The 10,293-nt window shown below is 36.4% G+C and overlaps 1 pseudogene; it reads right to left on the minus strand.

Moving 5' to 3' along the window:
• Positions 1-740: 740 nt before the first annotated feature.
• On the minus strand, positions 741-8,045 carry LOC149533248 (G-type lectin S-receptor-like serine/threonine-protein kinase LECRK2; annotated as a pseudogene).
• Positions 8,046-10,293: the final 2,248 nt, after the last annotated feature.

The following is a 10,293-nucleotide window of genomic DNA, read 5'->3' on the forward strand; positions in this document are numbered from 1 at the left end:
GACGTGTAACACAAATATGCTAAGTGAGGCTGGTTTTTTGAATTAATGTTAATCTTTAATATCAGATCCCTCAGATGTTTGAGATATGTCTCAGTATTCTTATGTTTCACATCCCTCTTTTAGATATATCTTGGTATTCTTATGTTTCAATTTGCCTTGGGACCCTTATGTACTATTTCAGATATGTCTTGGGGATCTTATGTTTCAAGTTTGTTTTAGGACTTCTATTTTATGCTTTAAACAAATTGGTTTGAACTCTATTGATAGGTCTTCTTGTTCTATTTCAGATTTGTCTTAAGAAATACACATGGCAGATTGATCCATAATTGGATGACTAGACAAGAGTCAAAGAAGATGGACTGTCTAAAAGCCTTGGTTGTCTTGTTGTTTCATCAAATTTGTGCCATGAATCAAATACTATTTGAAGTTGTGCAGTCTCTTCACTTTTGCTAGTTATGTCTCTATACTATGATGTTTGTCTTCAGCAAAATTTATGACATCGATATTTTTTAGGAAATGCCAAAACTTGGAGTTTAATACATTTTATAAATACCTTAAAGCTATAAGCTTACTAAGTATAACTCACAGCTACTTAGAACTTCTTCCCTCTAGCTCAAGACTACCTTTCCTGCCTTCACTTGGTAGGAACTTAGTTGCCCCGGAACCCTTGTTAATATAGCATTACAAAGTGATCAAGAAAGTACTTATACGTAGTAGCAAAACAATGGAAATAATAAATATCAAGGAGGTTGGGGTACGACGATCTGCACTGTTCCTTCCAACATCTGCACGACCTTTTTAATTGATGGCCTCATAGTAGGATTGTCTTGAATGCACCACAACACTGTCAACACCATTATTTCTAGCCACCTCTACTCAATTTCATCACCTTCTAACTACTGTTGCTCCACCACTTTCATAAGTCTCCCATTTTTCAAGTAGTCATAAACCCAGTCACACAGAAGGATTTCATTTCCTTGCTCATCCAAGCCAACGATTTTCCTACAATAGACGATTTCAAGGAGCATCACTCCATAGCTATAAACGTCAACTTTCATGATGACGAGGACATTCTAGTGCCACTCAGGTGCCATGTAACCCTTTGTGCCCTGAGCCCCAGTGGTTAATGTTTAGGTGTGCTCCACCTTCATCAATTTGACCAAGCCAAAGTCAGATATCTTTGGGCTATACTTATAGTCAAGCAGAATGTTCCAAGGCTTTATATCATAGTGGATGATCTGCGTAGCGCATTCCTCCTTGGATGTAGAGGATGCCTCTTGCTGCCCTGATGGCAATTTCCACGCATAACTCCCACCTAAGAAACCCGCTATTGACAAACAAGACCCCGTCCAAGGATCCGTTACTCATGTGTTTGAAGGCAAAGAGAAAGACAAATACACAAAAATAACACTGATTTTATTGCCTTACTGCCTTACACAAATGCATTACATAAGGCCTCTATTTATAGAGGGTGTGAGAACTCTCTACACACAACATATTTTACACATGTTACACTATATTAAATATAATATTACATATATTAAAAACATGGGCGGCTGGAACGGCAGAGTGTCTGCTATGTAATTCATTATGGGCGGTGGATAGATGGGTGAGTTGTGGGCTGGAGTGTTGACTGTGGACAGTTGAGTTGGGTTGGTTGTCTGTTTTTAATGACAAAAATTACTAACTACCGCCAACACTCCCCCTTAATTTTTTTCATTTACAAATTTTGCATCAGTAATACCCAATTTCTCTCGCAGATATTCAAAGTTATTCTTTGGTAATGGCTTAGTGAATATATCTGCCAATTGATCTTCAGATTTGCAGAACTCAAGGTAGATTTCTCCATTGTTGACTAATTCTCTGATGAAGTGGTACCTTGTATCAATATGTTTGCTCCTCTTATGAAATACATGATTTTTAGATAATGCTATTGTTGATTTGTTATCACAAAGAATTGGTGTTGGTTCCTCCTGATGATGGTGAAGATCAAGCAAAATTCGATGCATCCATACTGCTTGACATGTTGTGGAAGTGGCAACTACATATTCGGCTTCAGCTGATGAGATTGTCACTATAGGTTGCTTCTTTGATGCCCATGATACAGCTCCTGATCCAAGGTGAAAGATATATCCAGAAGTGCTCTTCCTGTCATCAATGCTACCTGCAAAATCACTGTCAGTATAACCAATCAAACCGAAATTGTTAGCTTTGGAATATAGAATTCCATATCCCATTGTTCTTGCAATATATCTCAATATCCTTTTTCCAACTTGCCAATGAGAATTCTGTGGTGATTCCATGAACCTTGAGATTAAACTGACACTATACATGATGTCTGGCCTTGTAGCTGTCATATACATTAAACTTCCAACAAGTCTTTTAAACATAGTTGGATCAACATTTGAGCCCTTTTCTTCCTTGCTAAGTTTTGTTCCTGTTGACACTGGATTGGAATTCATCATTTTAAATCTCTTTAAAACATCCTTTATATACTTGGATTGACAAATGAAGATACCTTTGTCACATTGAATAACTTCAATACCTAAGAAATATCTCATCAACCCCAAATCTGTCATTTCAAATTCTTTCATCATTTCTGACTTGAACATGTCTACTGATAGATTTCCAGTGAATATTAAGTCATCAACATACAAGCATACAATCAAAATCTGACCTTCCTTATTAGTCTTAACATATAACGTGGGCTCATTGTTACTTCTATTGAATTGATTATTTATCATGTATGAATCAATCCTCTTATACCAAGCCTTAGGAGCTTGTTTCAAACCATAAAGTGCATTGTTTAGTTTATATACCTTGTTTTCATGCCCACTAACTTCATAACCAGGTGGTTGTTTAATATATACCTCTTCATCAAGAAAACCATTCAAAAAAGCTGATTTTACATCCATTTGATACACTTTCCAATCATTTTGTGCTGCTATTGCTAAAATAGTTTGAACTGTGTCAAGTCTAGCAACTAGAGCAAATGTTTCATTATAATCAACTCCATATTGTTGTGAAAAACCTTTAGCAACTAGTCTTGCCTTGTGCTTAACAATTTCACCTTTTTCATCAAATTTAGTTTTGTAAACCCATTTGACTCCTATACATTCTTTTCCTTTAGGTAAATCCATTAATTCCCATGTGTTATTTCTTTCAATAGAGTCAATTTCTTCATCCATTGCCTTGATCCATTTATCTTCTTTAATTGCTTCATCAAAATACAATGGATCACAAGAAAATAAAGCAAAATTTGAGTAAATATCTACATTCTCTTTTTCTTGATCATATATTTCTTTTAAGCTTCTTGTCTTCTTACCTTTGTAACCTGTTGTTGAGAATGTTGAATCAGATTTATCACTTACATTTGAACTTGGAGGTGAGGCACCTTGCACAAAGTTCCTTGGTGGAGTGTTGGGTGTTGATTGAGTCCCATGTTCCTTTAATTCATCATCACCTTGTAATATTGGTGCTCCTCTTGTGACTTGTTTGTTATCATTTTCATGCCATGAATCTTCTTCTTCAAATTTAACATCCCTGCTAATGATCAATTTCTTTGAAATAGGATTATATAATCTATAAGCCTTTGATTCTTCACTATAGCTAATAAAGATGCATTTTTCACTTTTATCATCCAATTTCTTTCTCAATTCAGATGGAACTAATGAATAAGCAACACAGCCAAAAACTCTAAAATGGGATACTGTATGTTTCTTACCATTCCATGCTTCTTGTGGAATTGTGTTCTTAACACTCTTTGTAGGACTCCTGTTCAAAATGTATACAACACATGCTACTGCTTCTGCCCAAAACTCATTGGATAGATTTTTGGCCTTCAACATACTCCTTGCCATTTCCATTATGGTTCTATTCTTCCTTTCTGCTACACCATTTTGTTGTGGTGTGTACCTTGTGGTAAACTGCTTCTTAATTCCATGAAATCTACAAAATTTTAGAAAATCATTAGAACTGAATTCACCACCTCTATCAGATCGCAATACCTTGATGTAGTGACCACTTTGTTTTTCAACCAAATTTTTGAAATCCTTGAACTTTTCAAAAGCCTCACTTTTTTGTTTGAAAAAGTATATCCAAATCTTCCTACTAAAATCATCAATAAATGTTAGGAAATATATACTTCCTCCTAAAGATGGACTTTGCATAGGTCCACATATATCAGTGTGAACTAATTCCAGTGGTGCTCTTGCTCTATATGAACCTCCTACTGGGAAGCTTTCTCTATGTTGTTTTGCCAAAATACAACTTTCACATGAACTTGGTGGTTTCAATATTTGAGGCAATCCTTTCACCATATTCTTCTTTTGTAATAAGCTTAAAGCATCAAAATGAAGATGACCATACCTCAAATGCCATAGCCACGACTGATCTAAGTATACTATCTTGAAACTAACTTCTTTTTCCTCCTTGAATGCAATGAATCTGAAGGGGGAACATTCGATTTTGTGTCATGTTGACCTTTGCAATTAACCTGCCACTAGGATTTCTATCCAAGATTGTGCAAACATCATTATCAAAAGAAACTTTGTAACCCTTTTGTACTAGTTGACCAACACTCATGAGATTGTGTTTTAATCCAAGCACAAAATACACATTAGGAATTTATCTTTTTCGTCCATTTTTTGTCAAGACATTTATAACACCTTTTCCCATTACAGAGACTTTACTATCATTTCCTAGCTTTACTTCAGATTTTACAGAATCATCCAAGCTAGCAAACAAATCTTTATTTCCAGTCATATGGTTACTACATCCACCATCTAGGAACCATATATCACTAGAGCTTTCTTGAGCAACGTTACAAGTTATAAATAAACTTCCTGAATTGTTATCAGATACATCTGAGTAATTAGCACCATTATTTTCAATATCCTCTTGTTTCTTTCTACATTCACTTGCAATATGACCAAATCTCTTACAATAATGACACTGAATTCGAGATTTATCAAACCTTGATGATGGGTGTTGGAATGAACTTCTGCCATGTCCTCTATTAGAACTCTGAATGGATTGATTTGTTCTCTCTTCTTGATTTGGACTTCCACGTCCATCTATGCTTCTACCTCTTCCTCTTCCTCTTTAGTTTGATCTTCCTCTTCCTCTGCCAAAAGATACCTGCGATCTAAATGCATTCTCCAAAGAAGAATTGTTATTTCTATTCATTCTTGATTCATGAGATAAAAGTGAGCCCATCAATTCATCAATAGATAGTATTGTCAAATCTTTAGATTCTTCAATGGCAACAACAATGGCATCAAATTTTTTAGGCAAACAACGAAGTATCTTTTCAACAACTTTTTGATCTATCAAATCATCACCATATGATCTAATTTGATTAACCACATTCATTACTTGATTTAGAAATCGATCTACTGAGTCTGAATCTTTCATACACAAATTTTCAAAATCACGCCTTAAAGTTTGCAATTTAGCAATCTTAACTTTTGATGTCCCTTGATATGCTGTTTCTAAAATATCCCATGCAATTTTAGACTTTTTAGCAGCACAAACCTTAGGAAAAATTGATTCATCTAAAGATTGTTGAATTAGAAACAACGCTTTAGCATCTTTTTTCCTGTTATCTTGTAATTTATCCTTTTCATCTTGTGTTAATGTAGACTCATCTTGTGGTTCAATAAAACCCTTTTCAATAAGATCCCATATGCCTTGAGAACAAAATAGTGTCTTCATTTTTATAGCCCAAAATTCATAATTTTTACCAGAAAATATTGGAATTTGTGGTTGAGCTATACTTCTTCCTAAAGCCATATTAATACACAGTTACAACTGCACCTTACAATTTTAAACTTTTCTTTACAAAGCAAATCCACCAAACAAGTCTAAGCCAATGACATATAGCTTAAACAAACAACATTATAATGCTTATTTTTCCCTTTTAACAATTTTTTTTTAACATTAGACTTCACTCCAAGAAATCAGCTCATACCTTCTTCAAACATTAAACTGGGATCTTTTCTTCTCTCAATCTTGGCAGCCACTAGTCTCCAACTTTAGAAGCTGATAATGATCTGCAATCAAGAAAACATTAGAAGCTCCATTCACTGCTACAACAGTTATATATATCAACGCATAATTCTTTTGCTCCTAGGCTCAGCTCTTCATGCTCTGATACCAATTTGAAGGCAAAGAGAAAGACAAATACACAGAAATAACACTGATTTTATTGCCTTACTGCCTTACACAAATGCATTACATAAGACCTCTATTTATAGAGGGTATGAGAACTCTCTACACACAACATATTTTACACATGTTACACTATATTAAATATAATATTACATATATTAAAAACATGGGCGGCTGGAACGACAGAGTGTCTGCTATGTAATTCATTATGGGCGGTGGATAGACGGCTGAGTTGTGGGCTGGAGTGTTGACTGTGGACGGCTGAGTTGCGTTGGTTGTCTGTTTTTAATGACAAAAATTACTAACTACCGCCAACAGTGTTGATACACCAAAAACTTGTGCTCACACCTCATCGCAGAAACCATACAATTGAACAAGATTTCTGTGATGGCTTGTACCGATAATACTCACCTCTGTTCTGAAATGCTTTTCTCCTTGGCCTTCCTGCACAAGCTTATCCAGTGCCTTCACTGCAATCGCCCTTTCGTTGGGCAGTTCACCTCTATAAAATTTACCAAAGGAACCCCTTCCAATTTCCTATTTGAAAATTGAAACCTCCTGTTGCAGCCTGGATCTCTTTGTGACTATAAGCCTTTAAGTGTCGCCTCTTCGACCCCACTTTGTCTTGCACTGCAATTGTAGTGTTGTCATGATGAACAGAGCTACGTAAGGACCATGTTATCAGGAGCGTTGCTATAGCCAGGATTGAGGAACAACCCACCACACCTGTTCCAACCGTTAGAACAACTCTCCCCTTTTGTTTTCCCTTCACCTCATCTTTGGTTGCGTGTGGAAATTGAGCGCGAGGAAGAAAGGAAGAGAGACAGTAGGGTGCACTAGAATGGTTGGTGACTTTGAGAAATGATTTACTTGTAATATCAGAGCACTGTCGCCCGTCCATTAGAGGCATACGCTTCTTGTAACAAATACTTTTCTCGTAAGTAACTATGGTATGCATGCAATCATCACTGCAGGCCTCCATGCATTCACTCTCAGAAACATTCCTCAAATTTGAGTAATCATTACCCTCCGTCCAATCGGTTTCTGCAAGCTCTATCATTTTGTTCCTTGCACTGCAGCTGTAGTTCTGTGAAGAATTCATCTTGCATCCCTTCTAGGTATCTTATGTGCTCACCAAATCGAATCTTGGTAGGCATAAACATTTGGGCTTCTTAGAGTCGATCAGGTGACAATAGCTGTGAAGCCCGCATAGGCCCTTGACTTTGTAGGGAGCGTCTGGAGCTTGCCATACATGTGACTAAGAAGCAGAGCCACTACCCGTCTGATTCCACACACAGAGCCTTAGGACTCCGTTAGTATCAAGCGTGACTCTTTGAAGAATCTCATCCTCTCCCTCCCCACCCGCACTCAGCATCGCCACTGCTATGTCGCTATCATTTACTAGGTACAAGTGTCCAGTGCGATCAAACTTCAACTTGGCATAACCATAAACATAACCATAGTCATCATCATCACTTGCCTTCCAGTAAGCGCCTTTATCCTCCATCCTCTCCACTAGATAAATGACCAAGTCTATGTCATCTTTCACAGTGAGCCCCAACTGTCCCGAGGAGAAGTTGGTATCTGAAGCCTTGCAAAACATGGTGTGATCGAAGCGCAGTGGCTGGCCGGGTAGCAGGGTGTCTGTAGGCTCGTCGAAGCTCTGCCAGATGGGCGCTGTCGACTGATTGAGTAACACAAAGTTGCCATTGTTGAGCATTGTAGCCGCTATTACGCGGCTGTCATTTTCATTTACAACCACATCTGCGACCCACTTAAGTCTTCTTTGAGAATCTGCAAACACCCTAAAGCCTCGTCGCAGAAAGGTTCAGGGTGAACCCCTTTTTGACTCGAAGCTCTTCGTCGTCTGTGTTGGCTGAAGTTCGACAAGTGAAAAAAAAATTGAAAAAATATTTGACATTAAATTTGCCTCATGTAATTTAAAAATAAAATAAAATAATTTATTATTATATGTTTGAGTTTCATGCAAGAAACTTTTCAATTTAAAATTACAAAAGAAAACATCTCTTCATGTCAAACAGTATATCGATACTCCAATATATAATCAAAATAGTTTGAGATTACAAAACAGATTTGAAATCATTACAGAAAAAAGACATGACATTTATAAGATATAAGCCATAAGAACATGTGAAATCATGATTACAAAGTTCTTTTACTATCCAAAAGATAGATTATCATTTTGTACTTCAGAACTTCAAAATAGCTCAAAATTATCAAAAGTACAGAGATAGTTTTTGCCAAAATGTTATAGTCAAGACTCAAAAGCCAATACTAAATAGCAAATACTATAAAACTTCAAAAAAGCTCCAAGTCATCAAGAGCACTTGGCTGATCAGCTATAGAATAATCATCAGTGTCCTTACTCAGCTCATCATCTAAGAAGTTTGGTTCCTCTAGAGGTCCACTTGCCTCATTTTCTAAAATTCCCTTGTAACGCCCTGCCAAGGGATCCAAAAGAAATAACCTAAAGTTTTATTAAGTTTTCCAACATAATTTTTTTTGAAACAAGAAAGATAAACCATACACTTCAAACACGTAGTAGCGAAAACAATAACATACAATCATCTATAAGCATAAATAATAGGTTACATTTCTTAAAGATCCCATGACGTTGAATCACATATAAATTTAATCTAATACTAAGTTTAACAACTACCACATCCACATGAAAGAATAATAGAAAGTCCAAAGTCCATAATATACATTTGTTCCAAATGCCCCTTGACAAATTAATTCAGAATGCTCAATCATCCATTGTACATGTCACAAGGTATGAAAGGCTAAAAGAATATACATATAAAGATACATCATCCTCCTCAAATCCATGATACAAAGTATAGTAAAATAAATGAAATCATCTACTATACATATACATCCATCCATCATAAAAGATATAAACATCTAATATGAAATATAATTATCCATCATAAAACACATCTAACTAAGTGTGTGGTTCTTCCCAACCATTAATAGCATCATTAGACCATTGTGAGCCCTAGCCATTCCTCGTGTGTAACATCCCAAGTCACCGATAAGATCATCGGTACTATAGTAATAGGGACGTCACTACTAAACATACTACAACATAAGCATAAAGAAATTTAACATGCTAATCATCAATATAAGGAAATGTGTTAGTAAATAACATCATCTAAACATGATAAACAACATCTCAAGAAGCTCCAACCATGGTGACTACAGATGAATTTCAATAGTAAGAGTGAAAAAACACTACCACCTGACCACGTGGAACCTAAATGGTCCACTTCCATTGCGTTGAGGAGATAGTCTCAAGTCCTAAACAAGATATCAAATCACAGAACACAAATACTCTCTAAGTCCAGAAAATCCTAAAAGTATACTAACTCAAAGGTTCCAACATAGATCGACATCTAGACCCAAAGGCACACAAGACATGTAGGAAACTTACTATGTAAGTGGGCAAGTGTCATCGCACGGATCATGCTAGAGTTACCCTAGTAGTCTCTCAATAGACCCCCGCCCCTTAGTGATCCCTATGTGGCCACTAGTATCCTCTCGTACTAACAAGGCATACTACAGAATGCAAGACCGCAACCAAGCATTCTCTCTACTCCCATCCTAGTCTATACTAGCACTCAAAGCATGGGCGAGAACATACAATTAACTCTTGTTAGGTTCATTTTAATCCCCATTTAGTTTGATGTTTTCACTTATTAAACAACTTATAATGAGTTACCCTAGTAGCCACTTAGGACCCTAGCCCCCATTGCAAGCCACTTTTGGACACTACAAGTAGATAACCTACCCTAGGCTCATAAAAACATAAATCAAAGAATCATAGTAAAATCACCTCACTCCTATACAAGAAATTGGAAAGCAGCAAGATAATCTACAATAACCACATCAGTTCTCAACGAGCAACTAGAAAGCATCAAATGATAAATCACAATATCCATTAGTTATCAACGAGCAACCGGAAAGTATCCCAAAATAATACTGATCGAAGACTCCAAAATGGTGAAGTCAAACATGTCACAACATAACATCATCAATAACATAGCAAACACTTTAGTCCCATCAAGGTGACTAAAAAATAATCTCAAGTATAACTGATCG

This window comes from Cupressus sempervirens, chromosome 10, assembly GCF_028749045.1.
Source record: "Cupressus sempervirens isolate cs-2001-9-10 chromosome 10, ASM2874904v1, whole genome shotgun sequence".
NCBI classification, from domain to species: domain Eukaryota; kingdom Viridiplantae; phylum Streptophyta; class Pinopsida; order Cupressales; family Cupressaceae; genus Cupressus; species Cupressus sempervirens.